The sequence below is a fragment of the Vicugna pacos genome, chromosome 6, assembly GCF_048564905.1.
Source record: "Vicugna pacos chromosome 6, VicPac4, whole genome shotgun sequence".
Taxonomy (NCBI): Eukaryota; Metazoa; Chordata; class Mammalia; order Artiodactyla; family Camelidae; genus Vicugna; species Vicugna pacos.
In genome coordinates this window covers 59,978,654-60,004,615 of record NC_132992.1, presented here as the reverse complement: position 1 = coordinate 60,004,615, position 25,962 = coordinate 59,978,654, and the positions used below count along the sequence as shown (strand labels likewise).

The following is a 25,962-nucleotide window of genomic DNA, read 5'->3' as shown; positions in this document are numbered from 1 at the left end:
TCAAGTTAAAAAACAGCCTTCTTTGTGGGATCTGGTCCCACATATAATTCAGAGGAATCAAGATCCCATTGCATTTTCTGACCTGGGCAACCAGCACCACTAACTGCCTCAGACAAGTGAGAATAGTATTAATGTGACCCATTTATATCTGTCTTCGGCTCTTTCTGCCTGGATACATTATACTTTGCTTTTCATTCTAAACAGCACTCTCCTTTCCTGAGCTGCATGCACTACCTGTGACCTGAGGGTGAAACAGCAGTCAGGAGCACATGGGGCACTAAGCAGGTAGGTGTTTTGGGCCTCTTGACTTGGAGATTCAGAAATCTGAGGCCCCAGTATTCTGTGCTTTGTTGTCTGTATTTACTATTACATTGAGGGATTTATGTATTTGTGTATTTATTTATTTATGATTACTTACTTATTTAAACATTATTTTAGGGTAGTTTGGGGTTCACGGAAAAGTCATCTCATAGGCTTCAAATTCCTCTCACCGTGGGCTGCTGTTACCTTGTGCTTACTGTGGTCATGCGTGCCAAAGCGTTTTTCTCAGTTTTCCTGCTTCACTCTCAGCTTGCAGCAGACCCTCCACATCTGCTCCAAAGAGGGAGCCTCTGTCTCTGTCTGCTTTCACTTCTCCCCCACCATTAGACTTCTTTTGCTTATCACTTGGTGTAAGACTTGTGGTGGTGGAGGTAGGAATTCTCCTGGTGCAGCTTTAACTTTAAGCAGGTCCTCTCTGCATAGAGGAACAGAAGGCATTCTCAGTGTTCTTGTCCCTGTCCCCCTCAGGCTGTCAAACTCTGCCTTGTATCTCGGGTAGCTCTTGAAAAGTACAGAATCCTCTCCCTCAGCCACCCCCCACCCCTGCCCATGACAACAGACCTCTGCTTTGTCTTGGTGCAGGATCCTGGTCCCCAAAGATTTTCCTGCCCTTCTCCCAGGGGTAGAGGGCTCTTCTTTCTACCTTTCTCCAAGAAGCAGTAGTTTTTCTGGAGTCCTGGCAGTGGGAAGTTTGCTTATCCCCTTCCCCAGTGGTATAAGGTGGTATAAGTGCTTTGTAGGCGAGAAGAGTGTTAAAGTGGTTGGTATTACATGTCTGCCCCCCACCAACAGCCAATCGCCACCTGCGAATCTGTGCCAGCAAGTGGGACTTTCTTTCATGGTCTCCTGCCCTTTTCAGGTCTTTCCTGTGAGCACCCTTTGGGGGTCCGTGGAGAAGAATGTTAACTCCCTGTGTGTCTGGGACTCCTAGTTATTCTAAACTTAAATCCTAGCCTACATGCAGCCTCTACAAATTTGTTAAAACTCTAGCCGATTTGTTCTTTTATGGTGGCCATCTCTTCCTCCAGTGCTCTGTCAAAGGTGCAAGAGTTTGTGTGTCCTGTATCTCCTTGGGGAAGACTTTTCCCCCTCTGAAATTCAGCTCAATTTATTGACTTATAACCTATGCTCTTAGATGGCCTTGAGGAAGCTGATGATTTTGTAGATTATCTACATTCTTCTCAGTGTTAGAATGGGAGCAATGTTCACGCAAAGCTTTCTTAGAAAGAAACAGAATTCCTTTCTTTATGGTTATTATGATGAGTAAAATCTGATGAGTGTGGCTCACCAACTTATTCTCATTCCATAGGCTTTTTATTGTTGTTGTTGTTAAATAACTTGCTCAACTTTAAACATCTTATAAATATCAGAAACTAATATAACATTGTAAATCAAAAACACTTTTTAAAATAAAAGTGAAACTACAAAAAACATTTTATAATCTGTACAAGACAGGATTTGAATCCAAGTGGTTTGAGTCTGGCAACTAAGCTCTTGACAGAAAGTCAAAACTCTTTCATCCTGTGTGTTTCCCAAAATACTTGACCAGCTCAGGTGGGCTTGGAGCCCTCATATCCTGCCCTTGTTTCTCCCTCTGTACCTCTGGCCTCATCACTGATGCATGCCAATCCTGCCTGCTGTGTCCAAGAAGTCCGTGGAAGGAAGCTCAAGGACATAAGAAGGTGTTTGCTGAGCTTCTGTTCCTTGGGTCTGTCTGGGCATTTTGTTTTTGTCCAGACTGAATGTGCCGTCCTTGCTTGGCCTCTTCTATGAGGGCCATTTTGAAATAATTTTTAATCTTTTTCTGTCATCTCCAATCATGAGGTAATACCCTAAGTTGTATAAAGCAAATTATATATTTAGAGTCATAGTGTATTTGTTTAAGCAGTCAAGTCATAATTCACTTGACCTCATTGGAAAGAAGTGAATTATTACATTTTTAGAAAATTCAGACACATCAATTGCCTGAAAGACTGGGAATTGTTTTTCAAGTGACCCTGGCAAGTCAGTGGCTGTTACTGGGGAGCTAAGAATCCTTTGCTGTTATCATTTTGTTTGATTGACTTTTTAAGTCATCAGTATTTGAAATTTTTATCTGCAAATTTATTAATTTCAACCCTATTTAAGACGGAATAATGCCCCAACCAAAGTTATCCATGCCCTAATTCTGGAAACCTGAAATATGGTACTTTGTATGGCAAAAGGCACTTTCTGATGTGATTAAGTTAAGGATATTAAAATGGAGAGATTATCCAGGTGGGCCCAGTGTAATCACAGAGGTCCTGATAAGAGAAAGGCAAGAGGATCAGAGTTAGGGAAGGAGATGTGATGGAAGTGGGGCCATAATCAGAGAGAGAGGTTGGAAGATGCTACACATCTAGCTATGAAGATGGAGTACGGGGCCATGAGCTGAGGAATGTAGGCAACTATGCCTAGAAGGTAAAAAAAGGCAAGGAAACTGATTCTTTCCTAGAACCTCCAGAAAGAACCTGTCCCTGCTGACATCTTAATTTTAGGACTTTGACTTCTGTAACTGTAAGGTAATAAGTTTATGTTGTTTAAGCCACTAAGTTTGTGGTAATTTATTATAGCAGTAAGAAGAAACTAACGTAAACTTTAAAAGGCTAAAATCTGGTTTGCCTTCATAGCATAAGAAAAGGTTTACCCAGTAGATGTGACACATTTTAAAGAACATTCAGTCAAGTGAGCATTTAGTTGGTAATCTTGAAATGGGTCCTTTATGATATCACTTGAGCTGCTTAATGAATTTTTGTCCTATGATTTTAGCAGATATAAATTAATGATAAATGATCCATCCTAACAGGAGGATGAGTCATGATTTTTAGTGACCTCTTGTCCTGGGAAAGTGGATATTATGCCCTTTATTCCAGAGATTCATTGTGATGCGCTGTTTTATCATGGATAGTAATAGATGACATCCTATCCTTAGAATGGGGAACATATTTTCTTTTTTTTTTTTTTGGCTCAATATTTAATGCATTGTCTCTTCACCTGAGATGTGGTGGCCATGATGAGTTAATGCCCCTCTCAAAGCTGAGCCATTATTATTTGTAATAGTAATAATAACAACTGCAGCAGCAAAAACAATAATCATAATGATAATAATAGTATATTTCCATTTACTGTGAGCCATATACTATGTTAGGCTCTTACACAAAATCCTTATTACTTTAGAAGTGGTTTTCTTATCCTTATTTTAAGGTGATTGAATTTCAAAAATCTGATGTGTAACTTGTCCAGTGTCACACAACTGGTCAGCAGAAGAGCTAGATTTGAATTAAGAGATACATGCTTCCAAATCCTGTGATCCTCATCACTATAAAACACCACTCCTCAGTCGTGCTAACAGGGATGGCACTAGGCAAAAATAATGAAAAGTCAGAATTTTATCTTTAATATGACTCCAGTGCCTCTACTCCGACATAAGGAGGAGGTAGATCTAACGTCTTAAACCAAAGAAATGGCTCTGATAATGGGCGGATAGTTGGCACCATTTAGACCTTTTGGTATATCTTTATTATTGTCCCACGTAGGTAGCCACCATTTTTACTATGCTGAAAAACATCTGTGGGTTATTCTTCTTCCTAAATAATAGGTTCTGGTTACTGGTTGCACAATGGACTTTTGAACAGCTCAAGAAAGAAAGAAAGGTCTCTCTACAGCCTCACAGGAGAGAAGACTGCCGGATGTTGCACAGACTTTTCTGAATCAGAATCCACTGGTTCCCACTTTAATGCTTTCCAGTGTTCATTTTCAAATGGCACCGTAGTTTGCATTACAGATACAAATAGCCCATTTGAAGTAGGGAACCCACGGTGGTTACTGGGCAGGGGGCTTTCCCCGATAGTTATACATCACTGTCACATGCTCTCACATATATATCACTGCCACATACTTAGAGAAGTTGCTCAGAAAATGATGCAGAGTGGTGGTGATGAAGATTTATTTCATGTTTAGTAATTGGTTGTTACATGGAATAAGAAGTTCAGACTCTTTCTTCTGTGGAAGCCAAAAGCTTGTGTTATTCCAAACAATGATGGGGAGAAATGTTCAGAGAATTCAAGTGACTCCCATAGAATGTGAAGGAGTTATTCATGGATTACAATAATTCATATTGAGTTCATTTATGACCTTAACACATCTGATCCTTTATGCATTCACTCAACAAATTTTTATTGAACCTTTATCTTGGACAAGGCATTATTCTAGGCACAGAAGATATGAAGATAGACAGGATAAAATTACTGCCTCCAGGAGCCCACATTCTATTGGGTGCAAGAAGTCAGTAAATTAACTGGAAAAAAAAATGTGATGAATGCAACCAGAGAACCCCAAAGAATGTTTCTTTGGGGACAATTAGGGGTTGCTAATACTATTTGAAGGGATTGGAGAAAACTTCCTTCACAAGGGTGGTAAAACCTGTGCTGAATCTTGAAGAATGAGTAGTTAAACAATGAGACCAGGCTGAGGTAGCAGTTTATGTAAAGGCAGGGAGGTGTGAAACAGTGTAGAATGTTTCTGCAGCAACAAGTGCTAATGTAAGGTTAGGCTGTACAGGGACATACCAAATAAATTGGAGCCAATGCATTACAAAAGTTCCATGTACCTTGCCAAGAAATAGAGGTATTTTCCTGTAAGCATTGGAGACATTGAAGGTTTTAAATAACAACAACAAAATGATATGAACAGTGCTTTATAGACTCATAGCATGCCTGTAATTCCAGACTGAACACATCACAGAGCATGGTTGTATTGTCTCATTCTTCTTTATCTGCCCCAGTCCCTCACATAGTATTTGGGAGACAGTTGGCAATTAAGACATAATTTTTGGATTGATGCAGATTATTTTAACAATTATATTTATTTTAAAAGCCCAATTCTGATCTTTTCTTCCTCCCAAGTGTGTATTACATTCTGAGTAGAGCTTCTCCTGGGGCATTGAGATGAAAGCAAACACATCTTCCATGACATTAATCAGCAACAGTTGCATGAATATATATTTGAATCTCTCAGTCCAGGTAAACTGTGTGCTGCAGATGCACCAAGTGTCAGTGTCATGGTTTGGCCCTTTATCTTTTAGCCAGCACCTCAATGAAATGTTTGTTTTCAAACTCTGCAAATGAATGCAGCTTCCTAGGCACTAGGGGTTTATTCACAATAAACTATGTAGATGAACACTAACAGATGGAGTTCATGTATTGAAACAAGTTCAGAATTCTGGCCAAGGTTGCCATTGTCCATAACATTTAACATGAATCAAGTTATTTCTAAATGGTTCCAAAAAAAAAAAAAAACATTTTCTCATTAATTGGCCTTGGAGAGTAAATCCCCACATTTATCATGCAACTACTTAAAAAAAAACCTTTAATGTCATCAAATGAAAACAATTTAGTCTAACTCCAGTTTGTCCTATCAAAAATTAAAATCAGCCACAGAATATTGAAATTAGCCAGAGTTTGAACTTTAGTTGGTATGCACACAAACATACACACAATATGGAATTATTTTCATGTAAAACTCAGCAGATGGGATTGAGATTCTGCTGAACTGGAGTGGATATTAAATAGGTTTAAAAGAACAAATGGAGATAGTTTATTGTACCCATATGGGTCAGGGTGCAGAACTGTTGACTTTCCTCCAACATTTATTCTTTTCTTCTCTCATACTGGAAGACATTTTAGCTGGACATATGGCTGCCCAGATAAAGACTACATATCTCAATCTCTGTTATAGCTAAATCTGGCCACACAACCATTTTCTGATCAATAGTCTATGACTACAAGTGGTACTTGCTACTGTTACCAACCATCCCTACTTGGTCCCCGACAAGGGTCCTTGTACCCCGTGTCACTCAAGTCTACAGCTCGGTTCAGAAGCAAATGAAAGTTTTATTCTTTGATCAAAGAAAGGAGAGATGTGAGCTCATGCTTTAGAGAGCACACTTTCCTTAACAGATACCCGAAGAGGCTGCTTTGTTATAGGGATCTTGTCAGCGGGAGACGGCAGAGTTCTAGGGGGAGGCAGGCAGAGCTGTGCTGCTCAGGCTCCAGCTCACGGTGCTGGGAGCAGCGTCTCTGCACATGGCCCACTACCACTGTCTTGAATTAAGTGCCACACGCTGCGCTTCTGCACACGGCCCCTGAGCTGAGGTGTCAGTGCAGCCATTCCACTCCAGGAACTCTGGTCTGAAGGGCCAGCTGCAAGGTCTCTGCACACAGTACCCCATGAGCAAGGGACACCAGGCAAAGCACAAAGGGAAAAAAGGTTAGACTTTATTACCCAGATTCTATTTTTATTTCCTGGGATTTGTTAATGGGCTTTGCCATTAGCCTCTGAATTGTGCCTTAAAAAAAAAAGATAGTACGCCCCTTCCTCTTTTTCCGCTTCTTCATCTTTCATCCAGGAACACGGGCTTGATAATGAGTCACCTTCACCATACAGATGACACCACATCTAAGGTGTGACAGGGCAATAAGATAGAAAGAACCTAGGTACCAATGCCAGCGACCTGCCGTATTGGTCCTGGACTACGTCATTATTATTTTAGATCTTTGTTATAACAACCAGAACTGTATTCTAATATGGTTGGGAAGCAGGAGGAATATGTATCAGTCAGGTGCCTTTGTGTTGCAAATGACAAACTCAACCCAGACTGTCAAAACAATAAGGAAATCTACTGGCTGATGAAACTGGAAACTGGAGAGAGGCTCTAGGGGAGATTTAATTCAGTAGCTGACAGTTCCTTCAGGGCCATGGTATTTTTTGTCCACAATTCTGACCATCTGTCTTCCTGTGTAAGTCGGCAAGGTATTGCTAGCAGCTCCTAGGCTATGTGATTTTTTGTTAACATCAAACATGTTAAGGGGTGGGTGGAGGGGTGCAGTGGAGTGGGGAGGGCTTCTTGTTCCTTGACTATTGAACAAAGAAACTGAGTTTCATTTTGACTGAAACAATTTTAGGTCACATGTCTATACTTGATTTAGCCACTATGGTCAAGATGATGCTCTGGGGTTACTGACTTCTCTTTCGGTTATCAATAATTATGGTAAAGTGAATATACCATCCTGGATAGCTTAAGTCAGTGAGCATCCCTGGGACTGGAGGAAGGGTCAGTCTAATTCAAGATTCATGGCTGCCAGTCAGTGCCGCTCTGGGGAGGCATCCAGGCAATATACACAGCTAAAGGTTAGCAGATCTAAGGAGAGAGTATGGGGCTTACATGGCTCAGAGTGGAGTACACACACTGTGGTGTAGGGCAATGTGTGTGAGGTTGGGCGGTGCTGCTACAGAAAGTGTTTGAAAGTCATGTGTAGGATTTTGTACAGAATTTGGGTATTTGGGCTAAGGCTAAAGCAGGTCTCAAAGAAGGCGATTTTTGATAAAGGCATGATAGCAAGTGTAAATTAGTATAATGGCCCCTAAGAAAGTATAGGGGAATATGTGTCTGGGTAGATTTTGATGTTATTACTCCGTGTGTATGTGTGTGTGTATGTGTGTCTGTGTGTAGTCCTGAGAAGGTAATGGCATTTTTGTGAATTCCTTGCTAAAAGATCCTGGGCAGTGGAAATGAAGCATGTATGATTAAAAACATAGCCACACATTTACGTATAGTAATCTGTCTCTTACTGGATTTCTATGGATATGAATTGGGTATTTTGTTGTTGTTGTTGCTCTTGTTTTCAATTTGCCTAAATTGCCCAGACAGTTGGCACAGTCACCTACTTTGCCTTGGCTGAATAGACTAGGAATGGAACCCAGTGCTTCTGTACTTAAGGAAAAAAAGGTTGCATTTATAATTTCGTGTCACCTTTGATCCTAAAAGCAGCTGGAAGTAAGGGTGGGGACATAGTTCACATGCCCTGAATCATCAGCTGTGCCCAGCACAGAGCTCTGCTGTCACTTGGCAGGATGAATAAAATTGGGAAATAAAGTTCCTGAGGGAAAAAAATCTTAGTTGTTTCTGGAACAAAGTAAAATACTACATATTGGTTTTAAAATGTGTATTCTATGTTAATTAGTACTTAGCAGCTATGTTAATGGTAAGTTTTGTGTTTTAGTAGAGTTACTATGATGTATGTTCTTCAAATTTTGCCAGTTTCGGTAATTTCTCCCTAGTGTTGCCATGGTCTGAACTTGGGCCCAGAGTGGATCAATTGCTTCAAACACTATTTTTAGAGCCTTTTAAAAAAATAACAAGCTAAGCTTGTCACATGATTTCAGGGAGGTTTTCATTGTCTTATTACTTTGCTGTTGGCACGTGAAGTTATATAGATCATTTCAACACAGAGGACACAGAATTAAAAACAAGGGGGCCACAAAAGAAAATCTCCCTCTAACAATTCTCTTCACTCATAGAAATATATTTACCAGAACTCTCAGGAAATCTGGAAAGTATTATTGACCATTTCTTGCTTCCTATGAGTACTTTTTGAAGGATTCTACATTCAAATTCTGTCTTTGAGGTGATAATACTCACCATTAAGTGTGATTGTGTTAGAAATATGTTGACTAAACCTTGGCATTTTTGATGAAGTCAGGATGACAAGTAGAAAGGAGGCACAAAGGGAAGGATTTTGATTCCCTTTTCAGAATTGAGCCATGAAGACTGCTGTTGGTGCTGGTTTAAATTTCCTAACGATACTAAGGCAGTTGTTATCTTGTCACCTTTTTATAAATGCCCAAAGCTTACCCAGTTACATATGTCCAGTTTTCTATTTGGCTTTCATGTCTACTTATACATGCACACACATAATTGCATGTATCGCCATCGATCTGTTACCTCAGAGCCTTTTTTCCCTCAGGTTGAATTGATAGTCTTTTATGTTTTCATCGTTGAAGAGTAAAACTTACTTAGAGTTACTTTGGGGAGGAGAGTTCCCTGATACATATAACCTTAACTCCACTTCTAGGAGAGGATGGTGGAGTGAAGCCAAATCTCCCTCTCCCAAAAGCCAATGACATGCCCAAAGATTGAATACCTTAAAAACCAGCAAAAAGTATGCAGATCGCCATCAGATAAAGGCAGAGTTAAGCTTCCTGCAGTGCGTCAGTCGGGGAACAAGAGAAGCCCAAGACTCCAGGAAGCTTCATGGCTCCTAATTTCATTCCTTTATTTCCTGTTCCCCTTGAGGAAATAGAATGTGAATAGACAAAGTCCTGAGAAGTCTCTCCAGTACTCCTCAGTTTAGTTAGAAGCCCCAGGGAAGAATTTGAAAAACCCGTCCTATGCCCTCGGTGTCTCACCAAAGCAAGAAAAAACATCACGACTAACCTTTATGAAGCTGACCAGGTGGAAAGAAAGCTGAGAGGGAATGTGGCGTGACTGTAATTACCCTGAGCAAATTATCTCCAGCATTAACAGTGATTTAGCCACCTGGAGGATGAAGGGTAAAGTAAATGGGAAAAGCAGGAGCCCAATGGAAAAGGTACGTGGAGGGTCCAACTGTTAGACCACAGGACACATTAATGTGGCCAGAATGCTTTTCTTTGGCTTCTGTTGACTCAGAAGAGAGTGAGATCTGCTGTTGGGAAAAGGAGGGTGACACAGAGAAAGTAGACCCGGAGTCTGTCTAAATGAAGTGTCCTTGGCTCTGCCTTCTTGAGGAAATTGGGAAAATGAGTATAATGTTTCTTGGCATAAGGTGAATTAGAAGGTGTGCACCCTGATGCCGGCTCTTTATTTATCAGGAGCAGAGATGTGAGAGCAGCAGACAGATGTGAGGTCAACTAGCCATAGCTTCCCATAGTCCCAGCTGAACTCACCCCTGAACAGAACCTGAATTTCCTAACTCTCAGACTGAAAATAAAAGGAGAAGATGGAGAGAGGTCAGATAATATGGAGGACAGCCAAGAAGCAATTATTCTGTCTCGACAGAGGGCTGTTCAGGTTCAACATGAGCAGGTGAAAGCAGACACATGGAAAGCAGGGGAGAGGAAAGGAGCAAAAAAGAAAACAAAGGAGAGGAGGATGGAATACCAAGAGGCAGAGTTTGTTCTGGAAGAAAACTAGCTATGAAATGGAAACGTGTGATCTAAATGTTGCTTTTTGTATAAACAACTTTAAAGAACATGAAGTCAATGAAAAAAGAAACAAAGACAAGATAATAGAGCTACAGAAAGAGATAAACAGGGAAATGCCAGAGTCAAGGAAATCAAGAGGCAAAACACTGTTGTTACCCCAGTGATACGTAACTTAGAAACAGGAGGAAGAGGATAGTTATGGATAAAACCTGCAATAATGACATAGAATAAAGAGTTGAACTAATCAGTAGGTGTAAAAAGAAAAGATATTTAAATCACAGAACAGTCATCACTCTTAAAATAAGAAGGGGCCTCAAGCATGCATTGGGTCCAGGCCCCTTCTCTCAGGGTCCTGGGGCTGTATGCTGATAACTCGACTGAGGCCCAGGGGGTTAAGTGATTTACCCGTGGTCTACAGCCAGTAAGGCCTGGAGCAAGACCAGATGAACGATACCATGGTCAGATAACACAGAATTTGGGAAAAGAAATAAAGACTTCTTCAAAGTACTGTAAAAAAAAAAAAAAAAGAAGGAAAGAAAGAAAAAGAAAAGACAGAGATTTAAACATTAGAAGATAATAGTTATGAAACTCAAAGATGATATAGCAAAAGGAAAATTGGTATATCTGAGTTAGAAAATACAACAAATGGGACAGAAAAAAACACTAAACTAAATTACCCCTACACACACACACACACACACACACACACACACAAATTCTGAAATAACTGATTCTCTAGATCAAAAGAATATGCTATGTTCCAAGAAAAATTGGTACAGGAACCTCAATGCCAAGACATACATTCTCTGGTTAAAGTTTGAAGCTAGAGAATGAATTCTACAAGCATCTTCTTCACATATAAAAACAAATCATCTGCAAGTAGGAGAAATCAGGCTCATCTCAGAAGTCTCCAAGGCAACACTCAAAACCAAAGGACAGTGGAGGAAAGTGCAAAGTTCTGAAGAAAAAGAGTGATTCCAGAATTAATATAATTATTAGCTTAAAAGTTAAATATAAACAAGCAAAAAAGAAATTAATCTCTTGTTGCCACTGAGAAAGAACTATTAATGTTTTGTCACATTCCTATTACTTTCTCCTAAGTGTGTATGTGTATCAGACATAATGAAGGAGTACACTGCTACCGTTTAAAAAGTTATACAATTAAGAATAAGTTAAATGTTACAAGATTCACTTAACTCTAAGTTTAGTATGTGTATCATTCCAATCTTCATTTTTAGGAAATTCAGGTTTTATACTTTTATGATACATACCTATACATACATTTTTGTGTATTTTTTTAATGTACACAAATAGTATTATCCTGTATGCATCATTTTGCAACTTTATTTTTTAACAAAAGTTTTTAGATCTGCCCCTATTAACACTATTAATGTTCCTTGTTCTCTTTGACTTGTTATTTTATTATAGCATATGTAGATATATAGATTCTTCCTAATTTTGTTAGTTTTACAAATAAAGTGGCGATGAACATCCTTAGGTGTCTCTTTGTGCACAAACGTGAACATTCCTCTAGGGTAAACATTAGAATTTCTGAGCTGCAGGATTGGTGAATTTTTTATTTTATCCCAAACATGTTATACCCAGCTAAATTGTTGCTGAGGTCTGAGGCCAACAGAATATTTTCAAAAATGCAAGATCTCCCACATATAATTCCTAGAGAAACATCTATTTCAACCAGGTTTTCAAACTTTGCATAAAATTTTGCAAAGTATTCTCTTATAATTCATTTTGTTTTTCTTTGTTAAGTTTTCTTATAGGATAAAAGCCATATGATCATTTTAATGGATGCCAAATATGTACTTGATAAAATACAATTCTTAAAAAAAAGGAACAAGTAACTTTTACTAAAATAGGATGAAGAACTATTTTCTATTAACTATTAACATTAAACATTAATTAGAAACATATAATGTAGAAATATGTTAAGTAGAAACATATAAATGTTAAATAATGTTTCTATTTAGCATTAGCTAAAAAACATAAATCATAAAACATTAAAAGTTTTCCTATTAAAATCATGAACAAATGCCATCTATCCTTATTATTAAGTACTTTCCGATTTTGAGAAATACATTTAGACCAAAGGGGAAAATAGACAGGGCTAGAAAGGAGGAGGCAAAATACTGTATATCAAGAGAATCTGAGAGAATCAAACTAAAAGACTGCAAATGTTACCATAATATGGTAAGATGACTCATTATATAATTGTTTAAAGACATAAATAAGAAAAATTATGAAAAGAAGCATTCCTATTTATAAAATAACCAAATGATAAAAATATATAGGAAAAAATTAACAATATTACATAATATGCAAAAGGCTAGTGTAAAATTAACATTAAAAACCTACCATAGGACGTACAACAAGACTTATGTAAATTTGTACCTTATTCTTAAATAGGGAAACGCTAAAAGATGCTATTTTTCCCTAAATTAATCTCTACCAATTGGAAATCAAGGTATCCAAATTTGAATTTGACAAAATTGCAATCAAGTCCATCTGGAAAAATAAATCTGTAAGAACAGCCAGAAGATTACTGGGAGAAGAGTCAAAATACGAAAATAAATGATGAAGCTCAAATAACCAAAACTGTTTAGAGCTGAAAAAAAGAAATAGATCAGTGGAAACTAACACAGATTCTAGAAGTAAACTCAAATTCACATAAACATTTGATATTTAAAATGAAGTATTTGAAATTAATATATAAGAAAAGATATAATAAATGGCTGATTTACTTAGCTGACAAAAAGAAAGAAGGAAACTTTTAAAAGAGAACTGGACAAAGAATATGAACAGGAATTTCATAGGAAAATAAATACAAATGGCAAACAAGCATGAAAAATAAGCAAATGCTGTGGTTATATCCTTCATAATCAAAGAAAAGCCGAATAAAATGACATGCCACTTCTCATGTGTCTAGTGGCATACTTTCAGCATTTGCTAACCCTCAGTGTTGGCCAGGGTGAGCAGAAGAATGAGCTCTCATGCTGAGAGTAGGTGTGCAGATTAGTGCATAATTTTCTAAAGAAACGTTTGGCAGTATTTCCCAACAGGAAAAAAAATGCACATTATCTTGTAATATAGCAGCTGCATTGCTGGAAATTGACTCTCTGGATAAATTTGCAAAAATATGTAAATTTATGTGTACAAAGATATTTATGGAAGTATTGTTATCATAAAATGCTGAGGACAAATTAAATGTCCACCAATAAGGGTCAGGTTTAAAACATTAGAGTACATTCATTCAATGGAATACCTCTGAAGCATTACAGAGAACAAGGCAGATCATTAATGGCACGTGTGGAAAGAGGTCTGCAATGATTATTTAATGAAAAAAGAAAGCAGTGGGAAAGATTATATGTAGCATAATCCCTCTGTGTAAATAAAGAGTAAGAGATTTTTGACACAGGTGTAGGGATAGAAAAAGGAGCAGAGATTGATTTAGGTTAAGAGAGGTATATAAGAATTTCCTGAGGGACACACAAGAATATGCAATGATGGGGTATCCGAACGGGAGGAAGCATTTTTCTTTCTAGCTTATGCCTTTGTCCTGTTTGCATTTTTAACCATGGGCTGGGCTTGCATAAGCCAATCCAGTCCTGGCACCAGCCCTGTCCTCTTTCTCCCTGTTAGGGGAGTACGTGTCTACCACATTCACGGCTCTTTCTTTAGTTCTGACATCAGTGGCAGGTAAAAGCTGCATAGTTGAAAGAGAAGATCAGGCCTCAGTTCTCTTACTAATCCTAGTGGTCACTGACATTTACTGAGTGCTGATTATGCCGAGCACTTCCCAGACACAGTCTCAGTTCCTGCTCGTATGGACCCATGAGACTCGTACTATTTTCCTGTCCGTTGGACAAAAGAATTCTACCATTTAGGACCACATACATGGACCTGGAAGGCATTATGCTAAGTGAAATAAGTCAGTCACGGAAGGACAAATACTGCATGATTTCTCATATATGAGGCGTCTGAAATAGTCAAAAATGTAGAAGTAGACAATAGAGTGATGGTTACCAGGGGATGGGAGAGGGAGACACAGGCCTAAAGTTGTTCAATGGGCGTAAAGTTACAATTATACAAGAAGAGTAAGTTCCAGAGACTTGCTATATAAAATAGTTAATTGTACAGTATTGCAGGCTTAAAACATTGTTAGAAGGCTGGATTTCATGTTCAGTGTGCTTACCACACAAACAAAAATTTAACAAGAAAAAAAAGTGAAAAAGAACACAGGAAACTTGTGGAGGCAATGGATATGTTTATCACCTGGGTTGTGGTGATGATAGCACAAGTGTCCAACCTCACCACATTGTATACAGTAATTATGTGCAGTTTTTTTTTCTTTACCAATTATATATCAATAAAGCTGGAGGTGGGGGAAGCCTAGTACTCTGAAAATTATTGACGTGTGCTTACTTGCCCAGACCTCCACCTATCTAATGATTCAAACCCTGATGTGCTTAATCCCAGCTAGAGCTTTTGAGGCTATTACACTACCTCTGTTGCACACTTCAGAGGACAGCTCAGCTCTGGGGTGGATCAAACAGTGTTCCCTAGGCCCAGGCAAATCACCATATATGATTTCTCTTTCTCGATGGGGATATGTTTTTCAGGTTTCAAATACTGACTCAGATGGATTTTGGGAAATGCAACTCCTTTATAAGCAGAGGACCATCTGAACTCAATGTTCTTTTCAATAATATACATATAGCGGAAGTTCCTAAAGTCCTTTTCTGCCCCTTTATTGCTTTCCCTGGATAATTTCTGATAGCTCAATTTTATAGTTGTCAGGACTATTTTTGGCACTTCAAAGATGTATTTTTGGAATTACTCATTTTGCTTCAGTTCAGTTACTAAGTTCTGACATCATGATGACACTCACAGCTAAACACACTCCCAGACAAGTCTCTGTTTTTCTCTCTCAATGGCTTTGTTGCTCAGATAGCAAAGGTGAAATAATTGGTCAGTAATTTATGCTGAGAGTAGAGTTTTAGCCTACATAGTCATCAGACTCTTTGAATGGAAATTAAAGGAGAGTTTTCCATGGGCTACAATTTTTGCCTTTTTGTGTTCTTTCCTCTTCTTTATCCTACACTCTTACCCTTTCTCATAATCTTTCTGCCCTTCCCTAAAATCTAGAAGCTGAAAGGCACCTTGGCAAGGCCCGTTGTAATTTTCCCTATTAATAGTAATAGTGATGATGATGATGATGATAACAATAATAATAATAATACCTATTGGGTCCTCTTGATGGGCTGTGCATTGTTGCAAGTACTTCATACTTGGTATCATTTATTTCTGCATAGAAGAAAGATAGAGATGCTCAAGCCTATGCCTCTACTGTTAATATCCTAATTGTAACTGCCATTTACTGAGTGCTGTGAGGTGGTTCTATTCAGTTCATTTTATGGATAAATAAAGGCTCTGAAAAGTTGCATCCAGAGTCGCTGGAATTCAAATCTACACTCTCTGCCTGCAGATCCTTTGTTCTTTCGATGGACTTCTGTTCAAGATAGGGTTTCAACTGAGCCATCCTAGACACACAGGTAGGTTTAATAATAACTAGCAAGATTCTGGTTCCTTTTTCTATTGCCTGTTGTCCTCGTTGGGCCATTGCCTTCTGTGGACTATTGATGGAGACTTGTACCTTCTAGACAGTGAGGTAAAGAGCTTTTTCTCTACCCTCCTTTTTGCTGATTGGAGGGGAAATTTTGGCTTTTATGGCCAATGAGAGAAAGTACAGGGAAGACCTTTGGAAGAAAGAGAAAGGACTGCTTCCACGGGGACCCAGTGTTATACATGCCTGCTGGACCTTAAGAACGCCCTCGTATATATGCTTTCCTAAAAAATACCATTAAGAGCTCTGACCCTGCAGTCCCAGTCACTGACATCCATGGACAAGTGGAAGGGTAGACATGTCATGTATTGGAAAACATAGGGATGTGAAGCTAGACAAGACTAGCTCAAATTTCAGTTACACCACTCGAGAACTGTATAGCTCTAAGCAAGTTATTTAACTTTTCAGACTTAGTTTTATGATCTGTGCACTAGAGATAATAATAGTTACAGCATAAGTTGTATGATGAGAACTAAATAATAAATTATGCAAAGTCCCTTCAAATACAGATATTCGTCATTTAATATGGAAACCAGATAAATTCTGAGAGAAATGTTAATTTATTTAAGTAAGTTTCCAAACAGATGGGAAAGAAACAAATGTACTTAGGTAGAGACAAAGCACCAGATGACAAAATTTATCTTGGCCCTTAAATCTTACATGTCTTACTTTTGTTAAAATTTTTCATATGGGTTTTAGCAATGTACTTATATCAATAGGCACTAAAATTAACTCATATAGTGCAAGATGAGACTGTTTTAAGAAGGAAAAATGAAATTAGTGTTACAGGGAGAATTAAGACAAAGCAGCTTGAGTACTGATCAGTTCACTGATTAGATTAACATAATGATTGGAAAACACATTATTTTGCAAATGGAAAAAGTGTTTAAAGCAATACCTGCTGCATTAGGGTTGGTAAAAACTCAGCCATCTAGAATATGAGCTAACATATTTACAGTTGTAACACACAGACACCTCTCTGTTTGAAGTAGTTACTGCAAGATTCATCCAGTGATACGAACTTTGGATCAAGTTTTGCAGTGTTATTGAATTTGTGAAAATAGATAAAACTGGGTGCAAAAAGTGAAAATTGGAAATACATTTAAATCTATTAAGAGATACAAGAACACTTTCTGTTATTAAAATATATCAGTTTTAAAAATGGGACTGTAAGAATTTTACCAGTTCCTACTCCAATTTCTATCCTATTTTTCCTGCATTATATGCCTCAGTAGTTACAAGATTAAAAGTACCATTGATTACTTACTCCTCAGCCACTCAGAATCACTTAACGATCTCAAAAATATGAATTTGTATATGGTATACAGTTTCTTTCTACCAAAACATTCAAATGAAGAGAGAATAGCATATTTCATAAAAGGTAATTTTCAGTATGAAAAAGAAGCACTGCTAAATTTCCTTTCTTAAAGGCTTTCGCAAAATGTACTCCCAAAGTATACCTCAATAATATTTTCCCCACAATACACAAAATCCAAAAGACATAATGGAAAAGTTCACAGATTTGACCACATATAAACTAAAACTTCTGTACAGCCAATGATAATCATAATTAAAGTTGAAAATAGTAATAGTGGAGATTTTTTGAAAGGTACATAAATGTGAGATCAATAATCAAAATATATTGAGTGCCAACAAAGTAATATAAAAAGGACAAATGACTTAATAAAAAATGTACAAGGATGTAAAGAGGAAGTGCACAGAGGAAGAAATGACAAGTAGCCAATAAGTATTTGTAAATATTAATACCCTTTCTGAAAACCAGAACAATGCAAATTGAAACCATGAAATACCTTTTTTTTTTGCTACCAAACTGGAACATTTTAAGATTATAAGACTTTTGTTACCTACTTTTTTCCCCCATTTATTTGTCTATACCACACTGTCTTAATTACTAGAGGTTCATAGTGCATATTGCTAGCTGGTGAGGTAAATAAATGCCCCTTCATTTTCTCTTTTCTTGTGTGTTCCCCAAAGAAAGGGACAGTGTCCTTGATGATGGGCCTCAGTGATACCCCGGTGTTATCAGGTGACACTGGCCCCACTCTGTCCTCACATTTGCTACAGAGAAAGCAGCGAATTTGGTCTGTGATTTTGAGCCTAGAGACTGTTCCTTCACTGCTCTCAAGAATAAATCCCCTGGGCATGTATCCAGGAGGAACCCTACTTCAAAAAGACACCTGCACCCCAACGTTCATAGCAGCAGTATTTACAATAGCCAACACATGGAAACAGCCTAAATGTCCATCAACAGATGACTGGATAAAGAAGTTGTGGTATATTTATACAATGAAATACTATTCAGCCATAAAAATGACAACATAATGCCATTTGCAGCAATATGGATGTCCCTGGAGAATGTCATTCTAAGTGAAGTAAGCCAGAAAGAGAAAGAAAAATACCATATGAGATCACTTATATGTGGAATCTAAAAAAAAAAAAAAAGAACATAAATACAAAACAGAAACAGACTCATAGACACAGACTACAAACTTGTGGTTGCCAAGGGGGCGGGTGGTGGGAAGGGACAGACTGGGAGTTCAAAATTTGTAGATACTGACAGGCATATGCAGAATAGATAAACAAGATTATACTGTATAGCACAGGGAAATATATACAAGATCTTGTGGTAGCTCACAGCAAAAAAAAATGTGACAATCAATATATGTATGTTCATGTATAACTGAAAAATCATGCTCTACACTGGAATTTGACACAACATTGTAAAATGACTATAACTCAATAAAAAAAAGTTAAAAAAAAAAGAATAAATCCCAAAACCCAAAGCATTTCTCAGTTTAGTTTCCTTGATGGAGATCAGAAGACTGTGGGGGAGGATGTATATCCCAATTCACCTACTGTTCCTCTCTCCCCAGCTCCCACATACCCAGTCATCTCACAATCTACTACTTCCAAAATTCAGGCAGTAGCATTTCACAGTACACACAGCCTCCAAGAGAATGTAATCCAGGCCTTCTTGAACTGCTTCTCCTGTGGGGTGTGGCGCCACAGGGTCACTTTCTTGCCTGATTCCCTCTCTACTCCCCACTTCACCCAGAATTTTGGAGAGTGTATTTGTCTCCACTTAGCACACATATAGTGGAAATTTGGAGACGTCTGTGATTGACTGACCAAAAACACACATATAGATAAACATGTAGGGAGATAACACAGCATAGGCATCAAGAGATTAGGCCTGGATTAGAAACTTAGCCACCGTGTGTTCATGAACAACGTTCTTCACTTCTCCATCTTGCTTTCTTCATCTGTACAATCATATTGACACAGCTTTCCTCATGTGGTTGTTGAGAGGTGTAAATGCAATGATATCTGCAAAGTGTGGCAAGTGCTTAGCACAGGGGGTGATGGTAATCAGGGCCACTGCAGCCATCACTGCACTGTTACTCAACATAGCCCACAGGGTAGACTTGGAGCTAACCATTTCCACCTCCCCTTTGTAAGTGATGATCAATCATTCTCGGTAAAAAAGGGTAGCTCATGGCTGAGACAGGAAGGAGAAAAATTGCACCGACGAACAACTGTTGTGATTCTACAACATTCCATATCAGTTACTTGAAAAAGTTGTTGGTGAAGTGCATGCCTCTCTTGCAGTGAGACAGCAGCTATAAATCAGGACCTCAACATGAAAAACAAGCCATTATAGCCTCTTAGGAAATCATGATCACGTATTATTCTATCTTATCCATTTAGTTGCATTTTTTCTCATTACTGGATCTTAATAATTAATTTAGGTAAGAGATTTGGGATAAAAGGCTGACTTAACTTCTTTCCATTTCTACAACTGTGTGCCATGAAGTTGTATTGGTGCTTTAAGATGGTTCCAGCTCTGCTAACCCAGGGGAAAATTGCACTCTCTAAACTGACAAGAGTTATTCAATCTCTTCAACTTTAATTATTGCTTCTGGCTACTTTTCGTTGTAAAAGAAGAGTCCAAAGCCAAGGATCAAAATGCAAATATACTTTCTCCTTCCCATGAAGAGATTTTGTTGGGTGGAACTGCTGGGTAGCCATCTTCCAAAAACAGTATCTTCATGATCCACTTCTCTGTACTGTGAGTCTTATATACTCTTTTATCATCTCTTTACAAAATACCTGTCTTTACAGAGATGTTTCAAAAGCCGTTATTTTATTTTTATGTAATTCTTATCTAACCTACTCAATTCAACAATTTTGCAATTTTAATCAAGTCAGGTAGTCAAGGAAATCAATGAAGAAAAGTAAAATTTAAATGAAAGTCACTTTAGAAATTCTTAAAATTAGTAAACACCTAAATGACAATTAATAATGATAGGAATGAGGGGAAAGGGCACATGAAAACTGTCCATGCTTATTTGGAAGGAAACTAAATGGTGGCCAGAATGGAATATTTTATGGCCATTAAAATGACAACTGATATGAACCATGTCAGAAGATGGGATCAGATTTTGAAATAACATTGAGTAGGAAGAGCAGAGTCTCAAAATTATGTACTGATTACAATTAAGTAAAACATCACCCTATATAGTAGCAACAATTTGATGACTGAAATTCTGAAGATTTTTAATTTCTACCAAGACATTGAAGTCTACAATAGAGTTATTTAAAAAGAAAGAAAATAGTCCAAGAGGTCTGCTCTGATTTTTGCTCTGATTAGCTCTGAACAAGTAGAAAGGAGATGGCTAAGTGATGGAGAGCTTGGACTCTGAAATCAGTGAGACCTGGATTCAGATCCCAACCCCTGCTCCCCCAACCACTGTCCATATGACCTTGGTCTGAACATTTCCATTTTCTTATCTGCACAGGTGGGATAAGACCCCACTCCACAGGGTTGTTGGGGGACTAAATGAGATGATACAAGTAAAAGGTGTTTTGCATGGCTGCTCATTATTATGATGTACTTATTATTATTGTTATTGTTGTTGATGATGTTGTTGTTGTTGTTGTTATTATTATTATTATTATTATTATTATTATTATATTAATTCTGCCTTCCATGCAGGTGCCATGCCTTGGAGTAACATCCAGTAATAGTGCTATAAAGAAAAGGAGATGTGAAATCAGAATTTGAGAGGCTCCCACTCTACTTCTAAGGGCAAATGCCTCCACCTCTCACATCCTATCTATTGCTGTTACAAGTTGCAAGTAAAGTGAAGAAATATTTGTGGAACTAATGGTTTTGCAGTACTTCCTGCATTTACCTTGCTCTCTATGATGTAATTGGATTCACTGCTACCAAAATGAGCTTATGTTGTAATAAATCAGTTTCCTCAATCCTTTGCTTGTTAGAATCAATGAGAAGAAACAAATAGAAATAGAGTTGCCCTAAAAAGTTAAAAGAGAGTGAGAGAAAAGAGAAGCTAGTGGCATGCATGGGATCTGAGATCTGCAGTAGACCTTGGCTCTCTGCTTTCCAAGGCTTCTTCATTCAGTTAAAATGGTTCCAGTCTAAATTTTCTCTTGAGTTTGATAACCACCAGCTTTGATTACCTCCTGGATGGTTGGCACTGTTAGGTAACACTTGCTTCTATTATGGTTTTTCTTCCCACGAACTTCCTTTCAGTTTCATGACAGTTGGATATAAATCTGAGATAACATTAAGTTTTGTTAATATTGGCCATAGATTCTCTTTAATTTATTGAATTTCTTCTCTTTAATGGTTATGTTTACATGCTAAGAAAGTTAAGTTTCAGTACAAGCATTGCGTCTCCTCTCCAGACCCAAGGATAGAATTCGGCGACCCCCTTCACCCTCAATGGCACTTGCAAAGACCTCTTTCATAGCATAAATCACAGTGTCTTCTAACTGGCAACTAGTCCAGCTTCCAGTATCCTAGGAGCTCCTTGAGGAGAAGGAGCATGTCTTTTCACCTTTTATCCCTAGTACTTAAGCAGCTCCTAGCACAAGAGTGGTGAATGAAGGACTAAGGCCACAATGTGCAAGAAATACCAACTAGTGCAGGGTTATTTACAAATTTTTCTTTCAAGTCCTGGTAGAATTTAAGTGTGGGAAGAGAAACTCAACCATTCTGAATTTAAATTCCTGCCCTGCTCTTGACTGACGATGTAATCCTTGCTGAATCATTTAACATCTTTGCCTTAATGTTCTCCTCTGAGACTGCAGGGTGGAAGTACGGGGAAGAAGAAGAGCAATGAGGTTGTGAGCAATAATTAAAGGACTTAGCAATACATGGGCAATTTAAATGTGTATGCACAGAACTGGACGGGGTTTTCCGAAACAGGTTAGGCAAATTCTCTGAATCACTAAGCAGCCTGGTAAAAATGTGCCAGAACACCATGAAAATGCCCTCCAAAGGAACACAATATATCAGGAGGAAAGTATGATTTTCCTTATACAGTAGGAATCTTTTTCCATTCTCCATTGTTTAGAATTAAAATGTTGGGAATCATTGTCTCCTTTGCTGGCTCCTGCTCCTCAGTCCTCACCAGAAATGTAGGTCTGGTTCCTTGGGATTCCATCTTCCTTCTCTGCAGCCTTTCCCATGGCCTCATTCACAACCATGGCTCCACTTACCAAGGTTTCCTGCATTCATTTTTCTTGCTCAGTGAGCAGCTATACTCATATGTTTCTCAGGCAGTTTCAACTCAATGGATCCCAAATAGGATTTCTTTCCTGTCTTCCCAAACCTCTTTTTGCTTCATGTGTAGGGAAATTATATTACCATCCACTCAACCAATCACACCCTAAACTGAAGGATCACCCCAGATTCCTCCCTCCCTCTCAGCTTGCTCACCCAGTGGGTATCAGATCCTGGACACTTCTCTTCCTTTAATGTCTTCTGTATCTAATCCCTTCCATTCCCACTGCTGCTGGCCTAGTTCTGGTCTTTATTATCACTGTCCTGGACAAGTGCTGTATACTTTACTCTGATCTTTCAGTTTATAGACTCATCTGCTCATAATCTGTCTACCTATCTCCGTTTCTAGAGTGACCTTTCTGAAATCTGGTCAGAACTCTCTCACTTAAGACCTCTCAGTGACTCCCTATAGCATAATAGCCAACATCTTCATGGCATACGAGAACCTCTCTGACCTGGCCCTGCCCACTCAGCCCAGCCTCATAACCTATGTTCCTGCCCCTCCACTCTGTTTGCTCTGTCTCAGGGGGCCTCACTCTCATGGTCTTCCACACCTGTGCTTCCAGGGCTCCCTCCACCCTAACGCCCTTATTACTGGTCTATTTGGGAAGCACTTGCTTGTATTTCAAGACACTGCTCTTCCGATAGACCTGAGCACCCTTTCCTGTGTATGTCTGCTATATGCTAAATAAACATCCTAACCCGGGTAATATTTTATTTGACTTATTTGTTTACAGACCTCTCTTGCTCAAATAGACTAGCAGCTCCTGAAAGAATTATGACTTTTTGTTATTTTATTCCACTATTTGACACAGAACAAAACATATAGTGCACTCAGTAAATACTGGATGAATGCATGAATAAGTATGGTCTCAGGCCCTCCTCATTTACTGTAACTTGGACAAATCATTTAGCACAGCCAGCAGTGCATCTTTATTTTTTAAAATATTGAGTTTAAAATATCTATAGCACAGGATTTTCTGAGAATTTTTAAAAAGTCACTCATACATTAATTTAATACATGGCTTAAAATACCGTGATAAGCAAAAATATATGTGGCTCCTGTTGTCATGGAGCTTACAATCTAGTTAGAGAGAGAGAAAATAAAATACTCACAAAATAAATGTAAAATTACAACTGTGATCATTACTTCAAAACAGAGCCACAGGGGACTGGAGAGTCTGTGATAGAAGGACTGATCTGCTCAGAGAAGTCAGGGAAGCCTTCCTGGAGGAAGCAGTGAGTGATCTGAAGAATGAGGAGGAGCTATTAGGTGAAGGGGGAGGACGATTTTCCAAGCAGAGGACATCAGAACACAGCATGTCCAAGGAACTTAAAGGAAGCCAATTTGCCTGGGGTGCAGAGAGCAAGAGATGAATGTGGTGCAGGAGACAGAGGCAAGTGGAGGCTGCATCGTGCAGCCCTGACGTGGCACAGGAAAGACATAAAATAGTTTTTCCGGTCTTGACTTTCCATCATCTTTGATTTCTGAAGACTTAGGGGAAAAAGTAGAGGAAAAAACATCATTCTCTTTAGCAGAAAATGTAGCATCAATCTTATTAGCCACCCATGCATTTCCCACAAAAGGGAGAACTTTTTTGGTCCTAAGAGTACTTTGGAAAAAGGACAAAAGGTCTGGGATTCAGAGTCCAGAATTTAAACACCCTTCAGCTGAGCAGAAGAAGCCATCTTTGACTTTCATTTTATTCCAGAAAGAGATGGTTTGCAAGAAGTGCCACTGAGTTAATGGCCAAAGGCGAAAAGGAGCCAGTGGTAGGTACCAGTCACAATAGAAGGGCATTTAGATGACAAAGCCTCTTCGTTGTGGGATGTGGTCTCATTCTTGCAGCTTTAGTATGTATAATGTGCTCTATTTTCAACTGATTAGTAACTGTTACTGGAAGAAGAGGAATCACTGAGGGCTAAAAAATCTGTGGCCATGAAGAAAGACAAACAAACAAACAGAAAAAGCAGGCTAACGCCCCAGGATTTTAGGGTATGCCTCTAAACCAAGAGCAGGTAGATGACCCATCATGCCCATGACGATGATGTGAAATGTCTGCTCTCCTCTAATAACATGGACCAGTCAAAGGAGGGTGCAAAGTGGAGAGTCTGTCTGCTCCTCTGTGATGTGGGCAGAATTATGATGCTGAGGATCCTCAGTAGAGGGATCCCATTTACTTATGCTGACACCTTCTTAGGTGTCACTTATTCTGACACCGTCTTAGGTGAGGTGCATGTTGCCCCACGAACACTCGCGCATCGTCACCTGTCAGCAATGGCACGTGGATTATTTTTAGTTTGGAAACCATAACTCAATAAATGATTTAGGATATCTGCGGGAGTTTCAGAGCATCGATTATTCTCACTCCTTCTCCTGAGTTCTGAACCAATCCAGTCAGATTCGAGCCTACACAGTTGTCTTATTTCTAGAAAACCTGGGTTGGAGGGCACAGCCTGGACCTGTGTAATAAAATGGGCTTCTTACTCCTCATCCTTCTCCTGAAATGAATGTTCCATCTGGTCCCCAGCAGAGCCTCCTACTGGGTGAAGGAGAGGAGCCCTGTGCAGCTCCAGAGCGGGTGAGAGGCAGGCCTTAGGTGAGCTCCAGATTGAAGAGCCTTAGCTCCACCCGGCACGAGAAGGCTCAGCCTCTTCCCTTGGGCAGGGCAAATGAGGAGGAGAGAAGAGCTTAAGGGGTTGTGTCTCCCTCTCCCAAACCCCACACTTCCAAGATGAAGGAAGTTCCTGTGTTATGGACATGTTCAGAAAAGAGGCGGGAGGACAAGGCCTTAGCAATGTTCTTCTCACAAGTGCCAGTGTGAAGTATTTATTCTCCAAGGTGCAACAGGCTTTCGACTGCAGAATAAACAGGAAAGTGACAGGAATGAGCTAAGCTCGATTATAATATGGCATCCTATTGAAGTAAACTTTATTTAATTATTTTTTTCTTGTTGGATATTATTTGTATTGATTGATCTCTGCAGCCCCCACTTTAAAACTTCTTGTCCCTGGTTGTGAGAGGAACAGTTCAGGATTCAAATGGCTTCTCTTCTTTACTTCAGTTATTAGAGACAAGTTACTGTTTCACAGAAGTATGGTCTTTGTAATAAACCAGGCCACCAGTCCAGCATTTTTATTCATTTATTACAAGATATTGAATATAGTTCTCTGTGCTATGCAGTAGGACTTTGTTGTTGTTTGTCTGTTTTATATATAGTAGTGTTAATCTGTTAATCCCAAGCTCCTAATTTATCCTTCTACCCTTCCCCCTTGGTAACCATAAATTTGTTTTCTATGTCTGTGCATCTGTTTCTGTTTTGTAATAAGTTAATTTGTATCATTTTTT

General features: G+C 38.7%; 1 protein-coding gene and 1 long non-coding RNA gene across 3 annotated transcripts in view; both read left to right on the top strand.

The window, feature by feature from the left end:
• Positions 1 to 21,289, top strand: part of LOC140696947 (uncharacterized) — a 74,659-nt gene extending 53,370 nt beyond the window's left edge. The window contains exons 2-3 of the long non-coding RNA XR_012073660.1: positions 15,863 to 15,929; positions 21,018 to 21,289. This is a non-coding gene — a long non-coding RNA (uncharacterized lncRNA). The remainder of the gene's footprint in view (positions 1 to 15,862; positions 15,930 to 21,017) is intronic.
• The window catches only part of RTN1 (reticulon 1), a 208,203-nt gene that overhangs the window by 53,928 nt on the left and 128,313 nt on the right, over positions 1 to 25,962 (top strand). The gene's annotated exons all lie outside the window — the stretch shown is intronic.